The sequence below is a fragment of the Parambassis ranga genome, chromosome 6, assembly GCF_900634625.1.
Source record: "Parambassis ranga chromosome 6, fParRan2.1, whole genome shotgun sequence".
Taxonomy (NCBI): domain Eukaryota; kingdom Metazoa; phylum Chordata; class Actinopteri; family Ambassidae; genus Parambassis; species Parambassis ranga.
In genome coordinates, this window is record NC_041027.1 from 9,152,895 (window position 1) to 9,171,786 (window position 18,892).

Sequence of the window (18,892 nt, forward strand, 5' to 3'; positions counted from 1 at the left end):
AGTTTTTAAGCTCTGCTGTTTTAATTCAGAAACAGCCACCCTATTGTGTGTCAGTAATTGTTTGGGCAATACAACACTGCTTTTTCTCCTCATGTCAGTAGCACATATAAAATATCTGTCGTATAGCAAAGTGTACATTAAACCTTTATGGCCGGTCACTATGTAGGTGTGCTGGAGGTTTAGTTTGAGTGTCCTTTTATATTCTTTTTTCAGACAGTGATGGAAAACGGCAAAAGGTTGTGTGTTTGTTATTGTTGTTTGCCTCATTGTTGTTGGCTGAAATGAACCATTGTGTCTCACTGAGACTCAGGCCATGCATGCCAGGAATAAAGACAGGAATTATAAGGAGGGCAGTTGAAAAGAAAGAATAGAATTCCCAAAGGTGCTGCAGAGTTGGCGTCTGTGAACAAAAACCTTTCTGATTCAAGCTCAAACACACATGGACACACACATTTAAGCATGCACATTCAGTTCATAGCGTATAGACAAAGATGTAAGACTGCACACACACTGTAACTGCGCATACTCTCACATGCAGGCACACATTCACACACAAACGTGCACACATACCCATCCATTAATTCCATTACCAGGGGACTTACCTTAATGTGATTATGTGAAGAACATGCATGTGTGACATAACGACAGATAGAAAGACAAACTTGTGTCTGAAAGTCTGACAGACCAACATAAAGACAGAAGACAGATGGCCAGATTCTGACAGTTTGAATCTTTTATGCAGCAGTCAAAAATGACTTGTGTGTACTCTGAGTGAGCAGGAGATTACACTAGAATAGTCTGCCTGGAGAAGGATTACACATCTCCTGCTGTGTTTCAAGCCTGGTTTAGGAGAAGGAAGCACCATGAAAGATCACGCCAGGAAGCACTTTCCTTATTCAGCAGGAAAGATGGGAGGTGAGAGGCCCGGTGTGGGGGGAAAGCCAAAGAGTAAAATGACTTAATCCTCATATTTTCTTTTTTTAATCTCTGCCCTGTTAAGTTTTCCAATACTTTACTGCCTAATACATAAAATATTGGCCTTTCTTCTTGGTTCTCTCAGATGTGAAATGTTTTGTTGTGAGAATTTGGTGAGGTGGTCTATGATTGGAAAGAGTCAGCTTCCCAATACTGCTGATAGGTGTCATTCATCTCTCAAAGGGAACCATAAGTAGTCTGCCCACCTGTTGAATCTGTATCCTTTAATTGCGTTCTGTGCATTCCATCCCTTATTCATTCACAGAAGGTATTTTGCTGTCAGACATTTACCTGGCTTTGTTGTTTCTACAGAAGATGTACGTGTCCATATGAAATCTGTTCATTCTATTACACTGTGAATCCACAATCAAAATGGATAACTTTGTGTTGAACTTTAAACTTTGGAGCTATCATCTTTCTATCATCAGTGTTTATTGTAGTTCTGGATATCTGCCACCTTCTTTCTGCCCATTTTGCAGTACAGGGGGTTTCTATTGTACCACGGCAAACATCTTCCATTCCTGCTGTTGCCTTGAGATATTGTAGTAGTTTTAGTAGCCATTCTACAGATGTACTCATGGCTGCTTTATAATTCATTCAGAAGGCCTTGACACTTATTCATTCATTCTTGTTCTACCTCAGATACACTCCCTGGATGATGGAATTCTTGCATGTAGTGACAACTTGTTTCCAGTACTTGCTATATAGCTTCTTGTGAGTATTTACTCTACAAATGTAGTCAAGTTGATGACATTTTTGTGATGTACTGATTTGTCTAATTACCAACATGGAAAAAGTGCAGACTCTCATGGCCACAGCTGGAGATTTTCACACAGATTCAAAACCCCTGTTCAGAAACCCATAGATGACATCACAGAGGAGTCATCCCCTTTTAATTCAAACTCTAGGGGCTGGCCAAAATAATAATGTGTGTGTTATATTCTTGCTCCTCTGATTAAATTCATTTTGAGAAGTGTTTTTATTTCAGTTGGGTCCTCTTAATGTAATCTTCTAATTCTACTGTGTGCTCCTGCTTTCATTGCTGCACGGCTCTCCTCAGTGTCATGTCCAGCTCTTTACTTAGAGTATTTCAGTCATTAAAGACTGAAAATTACAGTGTACGAGTCTAAAAAATAGTTTTGTCATGCTGCAGATTAAGTCTTTTTTTTTAATCTTAGCAAAATTAGCTGACATGGTTAGTTCACTGACTCACTGCTGTTTTTGCTTGCCAAGATCAGTGCACATAATGTTGAGGAAGAACAACAGAAGAAGAAAAATAAATGTTTCTGCAGCATGTCGTAACAGTTGTTGCTAATTATTAATTCTATGAGTAATGATAACAGACAAATAGACAGAATAAAGTGCCGCTGCTGTTGGATCTCTGCAATCTGTGCATTGCCAAGGATTGTTTCTGAGCCATAAGAGCTGTCACTCAATAACAGTCCTGTGCTGCCATGAGAAGATTTGTGGAAGAGTTGTGATGCAATCAGATAGTAATTGCATCACAACAGCTTCATGAGCAGCCCTCTTCCAGTTAATAGATGTGTCTGACAGCACATGAAAGCACAGTGGTGTCCTCCCTCAGCATTAAAACAGTAACACTAAAGTTTGTTAATTCTTAACTTTATAACTGTGTAATTCCATTAAAAACACTTTTGCTGCATTTACAGACACTAAGGGGATCTGTAGATACCAATAAAACTGCCAGTTTAACATTGTCACATTGATTGTTGCTGCTTTAAGTCATATTTTTCTGTATCAGTGCAAGCAAATAATGTTTATGATGATTGCCTGAGAATTTAACGGAATGATCCACTGTCAAAAGAGAAATTGGTGGTCCATGAAAGAAAGTAAATTAGTCTCGTCTTTTAAACGTTGATGGATAATAAGAAACACATTTGGAAATGTCATGGACTGGCAAAATTGAAACAGAACTGTGTACATTAGAAAAATCAAAACATCGCAGCATTGGCTGCAGTGTTCATTTATCAGGCAGACTGTGGCATCTTAGCTTAATTATGTAGGGACACATTACACTTTTTTTCTTATGTCTTCCATACTTTTAGACACCTAGGGCATGCTTAAAGAGAGTACGACTGAAACGACTCATGCTGCTCATACTGTCCATATTTTCTGTGGTGTCTGTCTCCTGGAGAATCTTGTGGCCCTCTTTCTCCTGTATTGGCAAGTCTTTTCTTGCAATATTGCTGCATTGCAGCTGCTTTTTCTGTGTAGCTTTTAGCTTTGTGCAGTCGATTGTCCTTTTCAGATCCATCCAGTCATTGTTTTGGCCTGTGCTTCTCTGGTACTGAATAGTCTGGCTGCCAGCAGTTTCTGGGGCTCTAGATATGGACATCTCATGATATGTCTTCAACAGCCAGAACCCATCACTCACCCTTACACTGTTTGTTATATTATATGGTTGTATGTATCTGGCCAAACTAAGACAAAATGTTTGATGATTTTGACAACTGTGCTGGGAACTATTCAATGCTTTTTGAAAATTTGGGTTCATGTTTAAATATTCAGTCATTAGTTTCTTGGTCAGTTTAGAGTGAATCCATTGTTTTTGTTATGTTTTTGTGGCTCCCTCTCTCTGTCATGGCAACATTAGGGTTGGTCCTAACCTGCTGTCTGTGGGCAGTATACTTAATCTCTATAAAAGTAAAGTTTATATCTAATCTTCTAAACTATTGAAACACACAGAAGACATCAGAAAATATAACATATCATCCTAAAACATCCTAAAATAACACCAAGAGAAAGATGTAGTGAGGAAGAAATGTAAGTAAAGCTATTCATTTTATAATATAGAGCAGACTGTATCTCCATTGAGGCCAGCATTACTTTAAGACATCCAACATTCTCTCAACTCAGAACTCAGTGGAGTTAAAAAACCCATCAAACACCATGATGAAACTGGTTCTCATGAGGACTGCCCCAGGAAAGGAAGTCCAAGAGTTCATTAGAGTTTTCAGCCTCAGAAATCACCAATCAATGGCACCTCAGATTGGAGCCTATCAGTGCCTCTCAACAGCAACATTTCAGAGTAGACTGTAAATCAGGCCCTTTTTGTCAAACTGCTGCAAAGCAACCACGACAGAGGCAGACCAGTGAGAAGCTGCTGGAAACAAGGGAGCACTTAACCATCATGACTACTACAAATTCTGCAGTGACACTCCATCCCATATGTTTGAGCTTAGCTTGACCGTCATTTATCATCAGGAAAATGAGCCAAAACACCTCCGGCTGTGTTGTGGGCTGCATCAGATGGCCTGGCTTCCACTATCACTTGTCTTAAACCCAGCTGAGATAGTTTGGGATGAGCTGGTCTGCAGAGTGAGGAGAAAAGCACTCAACAAGTACTCACTATATGTGAGAACTGTTGGGAATGCTTTAGGTGATGACTAAGGCTGCATGAGAAAATGTCAAGAATATGCAAAGTGTCATCAAAGCAAAAGGTAGCTGCTTTAAAGAGGTTTAAATTTAAAACAAAATTTGCCTTGCTCACACATTTATTATTATGTGTGTTATGTAGTTTTAAGGTATTCTGCTTTGTCCCTCAGGGTAAAACTAAGGGGAAAAAAACATCCTCAAATTGGTAGGCTTACATAAGTAAGTCCTGACAATAGAAAAAAGAATCCATTCTAACAAATGAAACAGAAATATTTTACTTTAATCATTCAAGAAAATGGTTCAATATGATATAATAAGTGACAAAAGTATGTGGACCTTTGCTTTCAGTATCATCTGTTCACCTCCTTGTGAAGCAATACCAACAACTAAAGGTTTCTGTTAAACTGCTGGTCAGTCGTCCACAATGACTGGGACAAATCAAATTTCACACCATTCTTTAGTACAGAACAGCTACAATCTGAGATGTTTCTCACATTAACTGCTTTTCTCTGGTGCTTTTTAGTTGGAATGAGGTCAGAACTTGGAATTGAACCTTTTCAGAATTTTAGCTCTTGTTTAGCCATTCTTCTCTAAAAAAATAACTGGTGTTGTTGTTGTCTTGCTGCATGATCCATGTTGTCTTGAGCTCACAGACAGATGTCTGACATTTCCACTGGTATAATTCAGAATTTATTATTCCATCAACGCTAGCAAGTCGCCCTGGTTCAAGTGCAGCGAACCAGGCCCAAACCATGATACTACAGCCACCATGTTTCACAGATAGGATAGGTTCAGTTTCATTCTTTCTCCCAACATTAGGGTCAGATGCAGTCTTCTGGCTTGTCTATATGAGCTTTATCAAACTGCAGACAGCCAGCAGTATCTTTCTCCTTGCAGCTCTGGTATGCACTCGATGGTTGTTCAGTGTTCTCCTGATGGTGGATTCATGAACATTAGCATTAGCCAATGTTAGAGGATACACTGGGATCCTTTGTAACCTTGTGGTCTGTTTTATGACTTTGTTTGGAGTGATCTTTGTTGATAGACCACTCCTTTGGAAGATAACAATGGCCTTTAATTTCCCCCTTTTGTACAAAACCTGTCTGTGGATTTGTGGTGTATAAACTCTTTAGAGATTACTAAAGCCTGATAAGCAACAACAGCTTTTATGAGGCCCTCAGAAATGTCATTTGATTATGCCATTATACACTTTCAAAAACACGTTGTGAAGATCAGACTTTGATAGATCACTGTTACGTACTTAAGTAAAACCCAGGCACTCACCGACATCCTCCATTCATTAGAAACACCTTTAAACAGATGGATTCTTATTTGTCCTTGAGGCCCTTTTATAGAAAATTATAAAGTGTTCACTAACTTTTAAACTGCACTGTATATTTCTCTGTACTCCATATATGTTCATGCTGACTCATTTACCATGGATTCACTTCATTGTATGTGCCTGTCTTGGGCTTTTGCTTTTCCTTATCTTGGCTTTTTCTTCACACTTTATGTCTCTGTCTCCTTACATGCAACAGAAGTTTGACATTTCCTCTAAATACACTCACATACTCATTGATATGTGCAATGCTGTATCAGTGATTAGTAGGTATCTTTCTGTAAAACCCCTGATACTGCCATCTTGCTATTTTTAGCTTCATTCACAGTGGCAGCCGAGGCACAAGATGTGGCTAGCATATTTCTACCTCCATCTGGTTACAACACCCATCAAGGGAGTGAGCGGGATGACCCTGTGTAACACCCCTTCCCCTTATTCTCATCTCACTCCCCATTTATCTCTCTTCCACCCTAGCTCCCCTCCATCTGTCCACAAAGTCTTGCTGAAGCACAGACTAAGCAGAGAGAAGGAAAGGGCTGGAAACGACCACAGTGTAATATTCTAGCATATCTGAGAGCAGAACGGACAAAACAAGACTATGTTTGAAGATCAGCTATACCAAATCACATCAGTACAAGCTCCATAAATAAATCAATACAGAGCACTTTGATTCTCTTAACCCTACCTGCTGCTACAAACTGTTTTTGTCTTATTGGGTTAAAAAAATTATATATATATATATATATATATATATATATGCTGCTGTTTAGGAACAGTTCATTTGGGTCCTAATAATTTTAAGAAAGCAGTGAACAACATCCTTGCAGCATTATATCCTGCTGATTTCACCGGTTTACCTCCTTGTTAGCATTCTGATCTGTGAGCAAAGTTTACCTTTCTTCAGTAACAAAATCGATGACATCAGACTCCAGAACAGTCACGACACCAGTGTAACAGCCAGCCATCTCTGCACTGCCAGCCCCTCGCCTTTTTCAGCTGAACTTAAACATTTATATTCTTCTTAAAGTATAATGCCAGCCAGATAAATTGTTGTTTTGAACAGTGTGGGTCTGTCTGTTTTTATTGATTGTATACAGTTCTCAGTCCTTGCTGCCTTAAAGCTCAAGGTAGTGCCCCCACCTCTCTAGACACCCTCCAGAAAAAAAAATGGCACTTTTACTAAAAGTCGTGTTTATTTGGAGTTGAATTATGAATTAAGTAGTATTTATTAGTATCGGCAGCATTTATTATTTATTATTATTCACATTTTATTCCATATTTTTTTGTTTTATCTGTTTCCTTATTTGTTTTCGTCCTTTGGCAGAGTCTTGTCTGAGAGAAGCCAGGGAATATATAGAGACATTAATATTAAGACTGACCTTTTCTTACAGGTCTGGTCCAGATATTAATTGTGTTTGTGGAGGGAGTAGACCTCTCTCCATTGTAATATTAAATATATAACCACAAAGGAGAGGACAGTAGATTTTAATATGCCAATTCTTTTTTTTTAACCAGTGGACTGCTGGGGTGTCCTCAAACCCCCAGACAAAAGTTAATTTTCATTTTAAAACTTCAGGTTTCTTCAGGGAGAGGGGACCCCCTGGCAATATATACACTTTCAATTACCTGCAATACAGTAGTGTTCTGCTACATTTTTTTTAAACAGAAAGAGAGATCAGTTTTGGTGTATCCTTGCAATGAATCTCACTCTTCCTGTCTTATTGATAAATTAGTACTACTTAATTATTTGGTTGTTTGGTTGCTGTTAGAACTTGAATTATGCTTTTGTATATTTAGGATATTCAACAGGTTCATGTTCAGACATGAGTACAGTTGGGTCTTCCTCTTTGAGGGTAGGTTGATACCTTGTTTTTGAACAGTTTAATTTTCAAGAGATGTCATCTATAGTGTTGTCCTATCCACTGGAACTGCCTGCTTCTCTTGCGTGACACGATTTGCTCATATGGATGCACATTGTGCACTCATGTTTTAATTAGTCGTCTGTTATAGAAAAGCTCAAGACAGTTTTTACTGTTTCTAATGGACATGTGAAAGTTACTAGAAAGTAGTGCATTGCGTGTATTGTTGCAAGGAAAGAATAAACATAACTAGTGGTAAGTGATTTCTCTGTATATCTGTGAGTGTGTGTGTGTGTGGGTACAGCATGTGTGTCTCGTTGGCTGTGTCTGTGTTTTGAGTGTTCATATCTCACTGGTGACTGGCATTAACTGTAAATCTTGTTGGCATATTCAGTCTCGCCTGTCAACAGTAATGGAAAAGTAGACTTTTATTGATATTTGTTGTGTGTGGCAGTGTGTGTCTGTGTTTATGCTTGCATTAAAGACACATAGTTTAGAAGTTTGGAAGAGAACCTGCCCTTCACTTCTGACGTATATATTAAATCTTCTTAATCAGGCTGCCTGTATTGTAATTCTGTATGAGTCACTTTGAAAATACATTTTGGAGAGCAGAGAAACTCGCTATCTCACTGCTAATTCTGGTTGACACACACTGATTGTGTCCTCTTTTATCATCGTATGTCTGCAGTCAGCTTATTACTACAGTATATAAGCTGCAGTGTCTGTGTGTAGAATTTTGAGTGAGTAATGCCTGAGTAACAACACCTGTGTGCGATATGTCGTGACTTTGTGCTGTATGGGTGAACATGGCTGTAGCTCAACATTGTGAGTATGCAGTGAGGTGAATTCAAACAGCATAAATGTGTGCATACATTCAGCTGCTGGGCACACCTGATGCAGTCTCCTACAACAGCCCTGCAGGCAAACTTAGCTGCTTTTAAGGATGTAATTGCTGAAGAAAGGTGATGTTTTTTTAATTGGGCAAGCCATATTGATAATTTGGATTTAGAGTGTGAGTATTTAAAAATCAATTTTTGTGCACCATGTTGATTATTTACTTGCTGTTTCTAATATGGTTCCCATGAGAGCTTTGGCATGTAAAATCATGCCAAGGTATACATTCAGTATCAGTAAATATTTATTATACAGATGTATTAGGAGGCACTTTCACCATGTTAAGGCAATTTATGTAAAGCATACATTTGGACTTCATCAAACCAGCCCTGATACACTATGCAAGTCACATCTCAGTGCATTGACTATTTATAATGTAAATGTAGATTTTTAAAAGTGGCAAGATGAAAGGTCACTTTAAGTACTAACTCTCTATCAAGTGGCTTTATGCTATGTAGCTTTGCATTTTTGAATTCCATCTAACATCATTACCCGTAGAATTTAAAGTATCATGAGTTTGACCTTTGATTCTTTCACTGTTTTAAGTCAGTGACTGACTCAATTAGTCAACCTGAGCTCGATGTAGATTATTGACCCCTTCCAATTGCATGGTCACCTGTTTCATCTAAGAGCAGGCAGAATCATTTGCATTTAAATGGAGAGTTGTGAAAACAGCTACGGTCCTCTTAATTGGTACTGTACAAACAAAGTCTTGTGTGACAGAAGCAGCATGATAAGGTGCAATTTTTGCATCAGACTGTGTGGACTGGTTAGGATGTTCCTGTGCAGTGTGCCCCTTTGGACCTGATGATTCCGACAAGCAGACCCATAGTGGACAGACAGTGTTTGATATTTCTTTAGGGCTTCAAAGACCAAAGGCACTGGTTTGAGACCGTCGCCATCCTGCTGTCATGCCTTCCTGGGTTGAGACTCAAGGGCACAATGAATAAACCCCTAGAGGGATGACAGATTTTGCCACTGTCGGTTTGCCTAGCAACCAAAGAAAGAGGGTGTATGTTAGCATCACACAGCTTGGAAAGCTGCGAGATGAAGATGAGAATGTTGTTCACCCTCAGGAGAGAGGGAAAGGCTCTCATTAACACTGAATCGAGGCCAGAGCTGATGAACACAACTTGCTGATTGGGTAGAAGAAAACTCTCTGACATCAACAGAGCGGGTGTGTTGTGGCTGCCTTCTTCAGGGATCGACCAGTCTTCCAAATGTATAAAGATATTTTTCCTTTTTTAAAGTTTGGAAAAGCAACAGAGAATCCAAAATGAGCACCTGGAACTGATACTCGTAAACAAAAAAAAAAAAGATGCTGTGCTGACACATGAAAATAAGCATCATTCAAACCATTCGCAGTGCAGAGAACATCGGCTGTGCCAAACATATGAGGAGGAAAAATCTTCAGGAACCGGTTCAGCTGTCTGAGATCTAAGGCAAGCAATCACCACAGTGACAGGCCTGACATGTAGGAAAGGCAGGATGGTGGTGACATGATAAAAAAGGCTTACATTTGATGAAAAGCACACAAGTGATATTGACAGGTGGTGCATTTGTGTCATGACATCCAACAGTTACAGAAGAATTGCATGCAAGGGAAGCTGACTGTGGGCTAATCACAAAAGTTGATCTAAAATACTAGTTTATAAAATGTAATTTATTTAGTGTCTTTTAATGGCATAGTTTTAAATGATTAAATGTCAAATACATATCAAAAGATTTGTGTTTATAAATGGGAGAACCATTTCAGTCATATGAACTGTGTCATTGCTGCACAAATGCTGGCTATGGTGTGAAGTTTGTGTCCTACTCAGTAGTGCTTGGAAAAAAATGTATATGCTTTAACCAGCAATCCCTATTGGCTAGTTGGGAAGTTTCCTTGGCAACCAGCTGGGGTGCGCTGCTCCTTGGCACACCCAAAAAGTAACTAGCTGATGAAATGCAAATTTAAGGAAACGCAAACTAAAGTGGAAAAGTAGAGGCAGAGAGGCAGGATAAGTCTGTCCCCTGAAATAAATTTGTTTCCTCCGTTAGAAGCTTTATAAAATATAGTGTGTGTCTTTACAGTGTTTACTGAGTGCAGCCAGCACTGTGCTGCACCTACTTGATGTGGTTGTTAAGATGCAGGATGGCCCTCTGTATTAGATGTAGAGATGAGTACTTCTAATGCAGCGTAGGAGAGACGAAGGCAGACAGAGAGAGTAAGCTGCTGAAAAATATCTTTGGAGTAACACCTGTTTATATACTGTAAATGTATGTATGTACTGTGCATTGTTCACGAATTTGGGTACTTAAGAACTTCTCTTCAGAAACTGTACTAAATATTTTTAGCTAGGTGTTCAGAAAAGGGATGTTAGGAATCATATGCGCTCACCTGGTCCTAGTGAGGGAGACAGTACAGGCCAAATGCTGCATTTGAAGTTGAAACTGACTGGAGATCCCAGCCTGCTCTCTTTACACATTCAGGTCCAGGGTTCTTTGCAGATAAAAATAAGGTTCCTCTGAGTCACAGCATTTGAAGTTGTTATAAAACATCGACCCCTCTCTGGCTCACTATCTCACTAATACACTCTCTGTTACTCTTTCTGGGTTCTTATACATTTTGTCTCTTGGAGAAAAAAAAACACACAAAAGGTCTGGCAAGTGTACAAAGGAAGCTTGGTGCAGTGGTACAAACAAATATTGATTTGATTGATTGTTAACCTTTTATGTTAGTATACTGTTTAAGAGAGACAGAGAATCAGAATCGGAGTGTATATCTTTCATAGCGTTTTTAGGGCATGATTACATTAAACTCAGACCATAAAGCTTTGGCACAGCTATGTCCTGCTGTTGGGTGGAGGGTTTCATTAGAAGTGCTCATGATAAACAGTTTACCTGGAATTATTATTAAATGCAGGTAAGGTTGACACTCCTCTGATATACCAGTCAGTCAAGATAAACTGTATCTTGCTTGTATCAAGCTGTTTGTAATTATGGCCAATCCTCCACACTTTTTGTTACAGCAACTTTTGATTACATATTATACATTCAAGCCCATTGCCCTACATCTACTAAGTGCAACATGCACATTTGCTTTCTGCTCTTTCCTTTCCTTGACAACATGCCCCTTCAACACAAATTAAACCCAACTATTCGTATCAAATGGACAGCATGAATCACGCATCATTGTGCGTAATTAAGGAAAGTTCAGCCTCAGCATTTTCTGTGTGCATTGAGTGTTTAGTGTGTGTGTTCACATAGTGTCTTTCAAGATGCCTGAATCTTGATGGTATCCCATTAATCCGAGTTAATTGAATCAATGCCTGTTTTCCTTCTTTGTCTCATGGGTGTAGGCTGGTAATGTGGTTCAGACGTAAACCCCTTGAGTCAACTGTGTATTGTCCAGTTGTGAGTTCCCTAGAGCCAGTAAGGGTTAAGATTCTTGGTGTGGTATTTAAATAAACATATGCGGTATAAAACTGTAGAGTATGAACTGCAGTATGTGATTACCAACAGGGACCAGGCTGTTGCATTTTGTAACAAATGTGTTTGGATGTCGACTGTGATAGACACAAATGGAAACATGCTGTCTTTATATTAGTTTTCTCTGTAGCCAGATGTGGCCTCATAATGTGTTCAGTTGCAATGCAACGCGGCAATGTTTCACAGTTGGCTTGTCACATGCAGTGATGGGAGTGAGAAAAACATGGCTGCCGTTTGTTAGCCCTGTCATACCTTATGTCACTTATGAAAAAAAGAATATTTTTTAGAGTGTTGCTGTTGTATTGAGAGATATTCCTGTTGTGGTACAAATAAAAGTGAAACATGGCATTGTAACTTTAATTGTGCTTCAAATCGTGATGGGTCAACATTCCCCTTATAATTTTCAACTGCATATAACATAACAGGTGCTATTTGTAACAAAACAAATACAAAAATTGTGTTAATTGGCCGAATCGACTCATGATGATCTAATTTTCAGGGCACCTGAAGGTTCTTTAAGCAGGAAAATTACTGTCAAATACACAAAAGGACACATTTTGCATGGATTGGTGCTGTTGATGATGAGTTGTCTCCTCAGTTCTCTGTTGTGTGTGCACTGCAGTGACACACCTTTGTGATGTGAAACTGCATGCCGGGTCTTCCTGAATTAGAGTGAATTTAATGTGTACCCTGACACCATGTCATGTTTAATATCACAGTGTCTCCTCGTGCATTCTGGTGCTCTTCTGACAAGGGTGTAGATGTTGAACTCTTCCTGATTTTAAACACTGACTGATGTGATTACTCAGTCACATATTGTACAGTATATTGTCAGTAGCATAGGAAGTGGAGATTACCAATCTAAACCAGGGGGAAGTAAAAAAGCATGATAGCAAAGTTCTGCTTGAGCATTAACATCTGCTACGTCTTGCTGCTGATATATTATAAATGGTGACTTTAACTGTACCATAAAATATGGATGGCTGAAAGATTAAACAGTGTTAGTTTATGTGCCAATGCTGAGTCTCCTCCTGCAGGGCCCATAGATTGAGACAGAGAAACATGCACCTGTTATTGTTATGGACTTTGGCCAAACAGAATGAAACCAGAAAAACAGCCAGCCAGTTGAGCATATAAACACCAGACAGAGGCATTTCATTTAGTAAACCCAAGCTTGTCTGTAGGTGATTGGCACACATGTATCAAACAGACGGGGCTTATTTACTCACTGTATGATCTAGTTTACAGAGGAACAAACACATGTTTGCAATAGTGATCTGTATTACTGTATCTCTTTAGGGCATTGGTTAGCTGCCCCCACATCCAGTCGGAGGCTCGGCAGCGTTAATTAGCGCATATGTCATCTGGGCAGCGACAGCCAGAGGTCTTGGGAGATGGAGACAGGGCTGTGTGAGAGTCATTACACTCCATCATCTCAGCACTCCTCTCTTCTTCTTTCACTCCACTTCACCACTATGCTTCACTTTTCTTTCTCTCCTCTGTCGATGCATCACTTTGTGCAAAAAGGCAACAACAATGCCTTGTCTCTTTCTATTGAGACTTTTCCATCTGTGCCTTTAGAGATACTGTAGCCATGTCCTTCTCCATGCATCATCCTTGCTTGCATAATCACAAACAACAACACACAGACGATATGTTTTAATTAGTAAGGCACTTTTGGGCTCTGTACTGAATTCTGATGTGGGATGACGTAATGTGTGTTTGTTTACACTTAGTCGACCTGTTTGAACTTGCGTGAACTTGAGTCCTGTCAGGGTTGTATTTCTTTCCCTAGTCAGATAAAGTCACAGAACCCTAATTTCCTGGTGTATGACATACTGGTTTTAGTCTTTATATTGTTTCATAACACTTGGCTGGCTGTCTGTAGGAAAGTTGTAATAATTACCTTGTTAGCTGATTACCAATACCAGCAGCTATCTATTTGTGATTCTTGGAAGCATAAAAAGGAACCAACATCTTGTTAAACTAGTTAGCTTTAACCTCCAAACACCCAGTGATCCATGTCTTACATTAGGCAATCTAATGTAGCGATTCATAGAAATGGCACCGCCTCTTCTGTCTTCCTTCATGCCTTTCTGTTCGTTGTTCCACAATGCCCCGCAAGTGTGACCTCCTGGTTGTCTCATCTCCTCCTTCAAGCCAGTATTCTCCTGTCCAGCCATCCTTCATTTAATGTCTCTAATTTAACCAGACAAAAGATCAAGGCTAGGCCTTTGATGAAAGTATCTGAAGACATGAAGAAGACTGAGAAAAGGAATGTAATACCCCAGGGTGTCTGATCTCAACCAGAGTGTGAATGAATTTGACATGGAGCCACATTGATAAACACACAGGGCTACAGGAACACAACCAAACACACAGACTGAAGGGCTGAAGGTTGTGCTTTGGCATCTCTCAGAAATTGCATCTTAAGTGTTATGATCAGCACAGCTCTCTGACTGAAACATATGCCTGCTGCTCTATGTTTATGTTGTTCTTCTGCTCTGATATATTCTCATCATAAAAAATAACACAGGTCTCCTTCCCGAGGGGCAGTCACACAGGAGTGATACATACCAAGGCTCAGATGCTTTTAAGGACATCATGTGCTTTTGAATAGGAACAGTATTATTTCTATAATGTACAAGCTTTATATAGGAAGCATAGCAAACCACAACTCCAACTACCTTTTATGTAGAACATCTGAACAGTTTGTTTTCTCTTATTTAGAGTGTGTTCTGATAGCAAGGTATACATTCAAGGTATACATTCAACATCTCATCATTTATCTGCCCCTCCTGTTGTGTCAGTCTTCTTCATCTAGTGGGGCTTAATGCTGCGTTGTTATGGTTGGTGAGCGCAGGGTCAAGAACAGCTTTACAATAGGAAAATGTAGTTACACATGGCTGAACATAGCAGGCTAGAGTGGAGGAGCACTCACTCACCATTACAGTGTAGATTTAGCCAATGTGACACATGCAGGTGTAGCTACTCACATACACTTAATAGAATTTGAGGCATCAAGCTGCAGCCACTGCATTTGTCACCAAGCAAGTGTAGTGTAAGCTCTATGTCAGTTAGCAGCAGAGCGCCTTTTGTGTAAGATTGTGTTTGTCTTTTTAAACCGAAGGAGTTATTTCCATTGTGACACTTTTAAATTTGAATTGTTTGTTGGTGTATTCTGTCTAATGGGTTGTTGTATTTTTAGTTATCACATGGCCACAGTAAGCTAAAAAAGGTTCAACCCTTAGTAACAAAACACAAAGAGCTGCTGCTGGATTGGTAATACATTTCCTCAGCTTCCCTCCTATAATTTCAGAATTTGCTGCATTGCTTTGCCACTTTTCAAAGTTTAGTAAATAGCTGGGGTTTGCACTGATGTTTGGACTAAAAGCATTTGAGCCTTTCAAAGTCATAATTGGAAAATGTATGCCCCCACTCTAATAACAGCCATGGCCCAACATGTTTTTTGGTTTGGACGTCCCTTTCTTCTAAATACAATAAATCAGAATTGATGTGAATGGATTTTCTTCATCTGTGACTGCATGTCTAACATGACACATCAGAAATGCCTTAACGTTAATTAATCAATTATGTCAACAGAATCTTTTTTTTGATTTATAAATAATTATTAATCCAAATATTCAGTGTAGGATATCACTCCTTTAGTCTCAGCCTGCTCCTCTTCATCCAAACACAACTGGCAGTGTGGGGATGAGAGCTGCATGCCCTATCTTCGTCTTTCCAGCAGACTAGCAGCAGTAGTATTTCATTTATAATGTACGAAATGTATTTTTAAATAATATATGATGTTACACAGTAGCAGTTAGCAACAACTGTTGTTACGTAAACACTCAAGATGACTTAGAGATAGGTTGGCTGCTCTGTCAGAGCTCCATGAGAGTCTTCCATTGGCTCATGTCCTGCTTCAGCTTTTATGATAAGCTGCCATAGATTCTGTCAGTGGATCATAATATGCTTTTTAATTGGTAATTCCAGACCTGCTGTGTGTTTGACTGGCACATATTTAATAATAATTCATGTGCTCATACGTGTCATAATTATATTAGATACAGCATCAAGATGCAGGTCTGGTATGACCACTGTCAAAGCACTATATAAAAACATCACAAGTCTCGATTTTGGAACTTTGACTGTTCATTTTGTACAATTATAAGGACTTTTCTGTGTTACATTTGATATTGTCTGATGTGTTCAAAAGGTTGTTGAGAAAACAAGAAGTTTGATCGACTGGCTCATGACCACATGTACGCATGCAGATCCATATGATGGATGTGTGTGGCTCTTTCTGTGTTTTACGGCATTATCCTGGTCTCCTTTCCCTTCCTCCCCATTCCAGTAACTGTGTTTGTTTGTCTCATTTCTGCTGCACTGACGCTCTTTCTTTTGCTCTCATGCTTTGAATGTTATATCCAGTCTGGCTCTGCATTGCAGTTCAAAGGCACGACTAGGGGAGGAGGGCACAAATAGAGATTTAAACCTCTTGTTAAAGAGGCATTTTACCTGTGGCAGGTCAGCTGAGTACAGTTTTAGTTTTTCTTAACCTTTTTTTAAAATGGAGATTCTGTTTACCATGACCTTACCTGTAAAGCGATTGGATTGGTATTATTTCCCCTATGCACCATTTTTTTAGTTCAAGTGGAAGTTCAGTAAATCCAAAGGTTTCCTGAAGAGCACGATTCCTCAAGAGTGATGCTGAGGCAGACAGGTTTGCTCATAAAACCTTAACTGGTGCATCATCTCCAGCACTTCAAGCTTTTCAGTTACGGTAACTGTGTATTTATGTTGATTTGTCTGCTGCTAGGTGTGTGTATGTATGAGTGTGTGTGAGTCTTTCCTGTATATATTGTATTTATTGTGCTTTTAAAATATGCACCTACTACTTAATTTCCCTAGTTAATCTTAATCTTAGTGATCTGTGACTGCACCCACCTGTCATTCAAAGTACTCACTCCCCAAATTATGCACAACTTTAAGCCGCAAGTGGATAAGTTGTACATGTAAGATATATATATTTGGGCCATTATACTTAAATTTAGTCTCATTTTTGTCTCAATTGTGTGTTGGCAAGCTTTGGAAAATGTCAACACAATGGATGGACAAACGTTCTTAACATGAGGTTTACATAAAATATCATAATGAATTATGTAAAAACAAACATTGCTGTTTGACTGCATAATGGCCCAATCCCAGTGCCAGGAGTGACAGATGGCGAGGTTAAGTGATTGTCTTAAACACTGGCTATGTTGTAGACCGTGTAAACTGAGACTTTAGGTGACTTGCGGTGCTAAGTTTATGATCGGGGTGATGAATGAGGCAGAATCACACAGGGTATACAGTGTTGGAGCATGTACAAGTACAATAGTTACTACCTTGGTCTTGATTTTAAAATGAAAGAAGCTGCTGGTTATAAATATAATTGCAGTCATTGATTTAAAGAGTACGCAACAATGTTGTCTTTTCTGTGACCCTTACATTAAGTTTTACTGCTGATGAATTATTGAGTGTCAGGACTGTACAAACAGGTGGGAAGAGGTGGCAAGATTGCATAGCACGAGATAAATGGTCAATGTGAACTGAGATGCCGTTGTTCATGTCAAAGCCACATTCATCAAATGTGGCTTTGACAGTGAATGTACAGAGCCTTGTATATATATACATGTGTAAAAAATATATGAGGAAAAAAAAGCAAATAAATGATAAAGAAATGACTGCCTATTTCTCTGGAAAACCCATATTAACCAGATGTTTACATAAAGCCAAACTGTACACACAGAAAAATGAAACTCTTTATTAAATTAATTTCAAGTTACAGTTCTGTGTCTGTACTGTTTGTGGCTGGCAATATCTCTGTGTTTTAACAAGTGTGTCCCAAGTGGCAGCCTTAATCCTAAATCTTCAGTCTCTCCAACCCTGCCTCATCTCTCTCTGTAATGAAAACGCACTCTATCTCAGACTGAAGATGCAGCTTTTGATGTCAGTTTTGTTACACTGGGAGAGCAAAAAAAAAAAACTACTTCCTTTCGTGTTTTGAATATAAAACAAACTAGTGGAGGGGTGGACTGTGGGGATGTCATTCCCCAGTTTACTTTAAAGGATAAACACATTGAAATCACTGCATTTTGTGATTTTGATAGACCAAATGGTTTTTAAATGGTGATAAGTTTTTGTATTGTATAGGTTCTACAGATAATAGGAATAATATGTATGTGTTTCCATCAGAAGCCCAACAAAGCTAAGTTTCAAAAGTGGGCCTCCTCCTGCTGGAAGTACAGAGTTCAGCATGGCTCAGCTGCTGATCGATCATTTTGACCAGTTATTATAACGGCTGATAGCCTAAAGAACTATAATATAGACCTGCTTGTCTAAAATATATTAAAAAAAACAACAACAAAAACCTCACAATTTACTCCACAAGATCTGATTCTGATTTTGTGTTTTACACTGCTGTTGGTATAACTGATTCATTTCAGCCTCACTTTGGTCAAAATGTAAAACCTGCAGCAAGGTACAAACCTGCAACTGTCTTTGCACAGTTGCTGTAGTTTGTTCATCAGGCTAGAAGGGAATTAAATTGTAGCCACATAGTGGTGTTGAGTAGTATAGTTTTGAGGTTTCAAGTCAATATTGCAAGCATCAGCGATTGATTTATTACTTGTTGGTCTCTCTCTCTCTCTCCCTCTCTCACTCACTCTCTCATCTGTAGCTCCACACTGTGGTAACTGCAGAGAGGTGCCTGGCCATGGTATTCACAGCCCCTTTACACTCCAAAGAGACTGATAGCGAAATGCATTTTAGTAATTTAAGTGTTAAATTTAGCATGATACACCACTGTATGGGGTTCACTTAACAGTTAACCAAGCAAATCTTTTTTTCTCCACATCAATAATTGCTGAAAGGAGAAGCTTTGAGAGTGAGTCAGTTTATTAGTCATTGT

The 18,892-nt window shown here is 39.1% G+C and overlaps 1 protein-coding gene across 10 annotated transcripts in view; it reads left to right on the top strand.

The window, feature by feature from the left end:
* Positions 1-18,892, top strand: part of shank3a (SH3 and multiple ankyrin repeat domains 3a) — a 151,601-nt gene that overhangs the window by 43,357 nt on the left and 89,352 nt on the right. The gene's annotated exons all lie outside the window — the stretch shown is intronic.